The 5,323-nt window shown below is 38.6% G+C and overlaps 1 pseudogene; it reads left to right on the forward strand.

The window, feature by feature from the left end:
- The first annotated feature begins 641 nt into the window (after nt 1–641).
- On the forward strand, nt 642–3,036 carry LOC107757334 (cytochrome P450 2M1-like; annotated as a pseudogene).
- Nucleotides 3,037–5,323: the final 2,287 nt, after the last annotated feature.

The following is a 5,323-nucleotide window of genomic DNA, read 5'->3' on the forward strand; positions in this document are numbered from 1 at the left end:
CAGTCCTGTTTTGTCGAGAAGCTAATTGTAACGGGGAAAAAACACTCTAGCAGGTTCACCAACATGCATTAGCCTAGCGCAATGGTTTTGTAAAAGGTTCAGATTTTATGAGTATCAACATTTGATTTGAAGCAAAGTTCTTTTTTTTCTTTCTTTTTTTTTAGAAGGGCAAAGGTCCAAACTCACACCTAATGCACTGAACAGAACTGTCATATTTTAAACGTCATATTTTTACACAGGGTCCTGTATATTTCAGAATTAAGAAACATTTTTACTACAATGTATCAGATAGAACTTACTGCTATATTATATATACAGCTACTCCGTATAATAGCCTGTACTGTAGAGTTGTTGCATTAACACTTTTTAAAAACGTATATAACATGCTAATTTAATATAATATTAATGCAAGCTTTCAGACTAAGTCCTGTAGCTCAGTAGAACAATTGTGCTATTTTCTATACCTTTCTTGGTGGGCTTGGCTAAAACAGAAATTTCCTGAAAAACATCAACAGACTTTATAACAAGTGTTCGTGTTAATACAGACAGTAGTTGACAGCATGTCATTTCACCACAGCAGACACTCTTCCTCTCATTCCTATTATTGCTACGTCATCAGTCTTGTGAATTTTGGATATAAGATGGATATAACATTGACAAATGTATTATATGTTGTCACAGCTGGCTTGGTGCAGTTATTGCTGTGGAAGAGTTGAAGAAAGCAGAGCAGCATTGGGCAGCTGCCTCCATGACCACTCCAAATCCAGTGCTGAGAAATATACTTCAAATTGATTTCAAGGAACCATACAAGTATTACCTAAAGGTCAGTATTCAATATGAACAGCTGTTTGTGCTTGGATGGCTGTCAGGACGTAGAAGAATATGTGCATATACCATTTAGTACTATTGGTGCTTATAGGGGGAAGTTGTGGCCTAATGGTTAGAGAATCGGACTCGTAACCCAAAGGTTGTGGGTTCGAGTCTTGTACCGGCAGGGATTGTGGGTGGGGGGAGTGAATGTACAGTGCTCTCTTCCACCCTCAATACCACGACTGAGGTGCCCTTGAGCAAGGCACCGAACCCCCAACTGCTCCCCGGGCGCCGCAGCAAAAATGGCTGCCCACTGCTCCGGGTGTGTGTTCACTGTGTGTGTTCACTGCTGGGTGTGTGCCCTTTGGATGGGTAAATGCAGAGCACTAATTCCGAGTATGGGTCACCATACTTGGCCACATGTCACGTCACTTTTTTTTTCCACTGTTTTTTATACTGTAAAATGATTATAAACAACATGGCTGGCAACCCAGTGCTGGGTAAATATTGGACAGAACACATGCTTGGCTAAAGTAACCTAACAAGTTGGGACATGCATTTTAACTCATTAAGCTGGATAAAATAAACATGTATATAAATAATAAAAAATAACCCAGACAATTTTTAGAGTGTAGGTGAGATTCTCAAATTTTCTCTCCAGAGAGGATTAAATATGTAATTTAGAGGATCCCTTTATTGCTGTTGTTCAAAGATGAATTGTACTTTTGCTTTTTTGCCCTCTGAATTGCTGACTAAAGCACATTATAACTCATATTATATCTGTACCAATTATATAAATAAGTATACTTGGATACATTTGCATAAAGATTGTTATTCTTGGTTATTCATCTGTTCTTGCTGTTCTTCCCTTAATAAGTATGGCTCTGTTGTCACCATCTGGTTGGCAAACACTCCTGTGGTGATCATTTCTGGATATCAAGCCCTAAAGGATACTGTGGTTGGTCTTGGTGAAGAATTCAGTGTCAGGGCCAACTATGCCCTGTTGATGAAGATCACACTTGGATATGGTGAGTTCACTATTTTTGTTTAACATTAGAAGACCAGAAATGCTGTTAACATTGTCTCTGTGTGCAGGTGTTCTGTCCACCGGTGGATACCGATGGAAGGAGATGCGCAGGTTCACTCTTATGACACTGAAGAACTTCGGAATGGGCCGCAGGAGCATCGAGGAACGAGTCAGGGAGGAGCCTGAGAATCTTGTGGAAATGTTTAATATATAATATGTCTAATATATATAAGGTTAAATCATTTAATATTCTCTGCATGTCCTTTCTTATATTCAGGTTATCAGTTGACATAAACTCTAAACTCTTGATCTTAGTATTTTGATCTTATGTTCTTTTCTCCTCAAAGGCTCTGCATTCAGCCCTGCAGACATGCTGTCTAATGCTGTGGCCAGTGTGATCTGCAGCATTGTCTTTTGGCATAGGTTTGAATTTGAGGATCCACCGTTTAAGTTTCTGCTTCAGACTGTAAATTCTGTCTTCACTGTCCTCAATAGCCCTATTGGACAGGTATTGTACTCCTAAGAAGTTTTAATTGTCATTTATATTTTGTATACACTCTTAAAAATAAAGGGGGTTTTCAAGGCAATGCCATAGAAGAACCATTTTTGTTCCCCAAAGAACCTTCCTGTGAACAGTTCTTAGAAGAATATTTTTCACTATAAAGAACCTTTTGTGGAATGGAAGTTTCCAGAGTGTAGTAAAAAGTAAAACAAACAGGAGTAAAAAGCGAAACAAATAGCCCTGCAACAGCAAATTTGTTAAGCTAAATCTGAATTAAATTTGTTATAATATTATAATATTTTGGTTTTGTAAGTCATCTGAATATTTCATGCATAAATAACTTTATTTTCTTTCTTTATAGATCGATAATGTATTTCCTAAGCTAGGCAGCCTTTTTCCTGCACCACCAGCTGTTTAGAGACATAGACAAGGCCAGAGAGTACTGTAAATGTCAGGCCAAGGCACGGATAAATAATGTGGACCCCTCGTGTCCGCAGGACTTAATTGATGCCTTTGTGCTAAAAATTCAAGAGGTAAAAATAAATGGAAACATGTACTTATTTATCCTTTTTCCTGTCAACAAACAGGCCTATTTAAATATTCGCTCACATTCTGCTTGTGAGACTGCGGTATAATTATTGTATTAATTATGTTGTTCTCTTTCACAGGAGAAAGACATAGGCGGACCAGACCAGAGCCAATTGATTTTGCCAGAGCTATTAATAAAACAAATATATTTTTTAACATTTTTTATTCCACTCTTTGTATAGCCTACCAGTCATTGTTAATTGTAAATGTATTGTAAATGAAGAAGAAATTATATAGGCTATAAATAATTGAAATGTAGAAAATATGGTAGGCCTATATAAGGTATGTAAAAAAACATAAAAAAAAAAAAAAAGTGAAACTCCACCTATATGGAGAAAGACAATCCTGACACAGAATATCATTTTGACAACTTGATTTCTCTGGTATAAATTTTTTTTCAAAAAATTTTCTAGTTCACTGCTTCTTTGTATATATTAGACTATACAAATTTGACCTCTTTATGAAAACTGAGGTTGACACATGCTACATAATTACATTTTTTTTTACCGTTTTAGACATATGGGGACAAATATAACCCTACTGATTCCTCATTGGTTCCCACTGAGGCAAATCACAGACAATTAAATTGCTGATACATGAGGAAAAGATGATTTTTGAACTGTGCTCTCTTGACAGGCAAGCGTGTGTTTCTCGGCGAGGCTTTGGCTCGCATAGAGCTCTTTATCTTCTTCACTTCCCTCCTCCAGCACTTCACCTTCAAAGCCATGGGGTACCTCCAGAGGAGATTGACATAAATCCCACAACCAGCGGTTTTGGCCGCATGCCCCGCACATATGAGTGCTATGCCATTCCTAGGACATAAATGAAGGAACAGTCCAGTATGCAAGGATTAAATTAACTTGCATTTTCCTGCAAAACAACTTCCACACATAGCTTCCACGTGGAAGGCTTTTTCAGCGAAATGGTTATTGAATTACAAAATGTTAATAAAAACATTCTCTTAAACAAATGACTTCAGCTGTAGTAACATTCACATTCATATACTATCAGAAATGTCAAGAATGATTCAACAAACACAAGAGCACACTGAACCATATGGTGACCAAAAAGCTGTTGGAACAGGGAACTCAACACAATGATTATATGCATTATAATGTAATATAATGATTTACAAAAAAACTATATATACATGACACTAATTGTCTGAAAGATGTGAGAAAATGTGATGTATGATGCATGACTGAAAAGTTTTACATTACATTACAAAAGTTTTACATTTATGGCTGCATTTGTGCTTTTCTGCAGTGAAATATGACAAATATAACATATCTCAAAACTCAAAAAAGAATAATTGCTTTAATGTTCTAACACATTGTCACAACACAAGTCATCGGTAACAGTCGCAGCCTCGCAGGTGCTTGTAATGCCGAGTTCACACCGCACGATTTTCAAAGTCGTCGGATCGCCGTTGTTTTCACACTGCGTGACTATCTGGGGTAGCATTCAGTTGCTGCTGTGTTCACATTGCACGATGGATCGGCGACAGGGGGTTTCACATTGCATGACTTCACAATAGGAAGAATGGCTGACAGCTCTTTCTGGTCTGCAAACTACGTGTCACAACAAAACACAAGCGAGAAGTGATAAGGAAATAACGCGAGAACCCGCGTGTGTCAGACCGGAGTTCTCCAGCAAGACTTGTAATTATTAAAAAAATATATATATAGCCCGCAAATTGTCTGTGAGCTGATTTCCAGCTACAAGGAGAAAAAGAAAAACAGATTATGCAGGAGGGAGATGCAGGGAACAGGGATTGGGTGTTCTGCAAAGAGAGTTGGAGGTAAATAATTTAGCAGTAACTGTTATGCTGATGTTGTGGCTGGTCAAGCAAATGTTTGTGCTTGTTTCTGTATGATATAATTGTTCATATATCTATTAAAATACTGATATTCTGGTCTATAACTCCTCCCCGAACTTCCCGCTGCCCTGTATCTTGGTCTCTCATTGGCTGTAGGTCATCGCCGATGTGTTTTTCAGTCAGAACTCATTTCACACAGCGTGATTGTGAATCGCAGACAGCTCCAGATATTTAGCATGCCAAAAATTTTGCGGGCGTCTGCGACGTGTCGGCGATTCCCTCAGATCGCATCTTTGATAATTCACACTGCGTGATTGTCACTCGCGTGAACGAGCACCGATTTGCCTCCGATGTCGGGCATTTGTCGGCGATTTCGCAAAACCTGTCGGCGAGTGAAAAATCGGGCTAAAATCGTGCAGTGTGAACTCGGCACGATTTTCAAACTCGTCGGATCACCGTTGTTTTCACACTGCGTGACTATCTGAGGTAGCAGTCAGTCGCTGCTGTGTTCACATTGCACGATGGATCGGAGACAGGGGGTTTCACACTGCATGACTTCACAATAGAAAGAATCGCC

Source organism: Sinocyclocheilus rhinocerous, unplaced genomic scaffold (assembly GCF_001515625.1).
Source record: "Sinocyclocheilus rhinocerous isolate Xijiao unplaced genomic scaffold, SAMN03320098_v1.1 scaffold1152, whole genome shotgun sequence".
Taxonomy (NCBI): Eukaryota; Metazoa; Chordata; class Actinopteri; order Cypriniformes; family Cyprinidae; genus Sinocyclocheilus; species Sinocyclocheilus rhinocerous.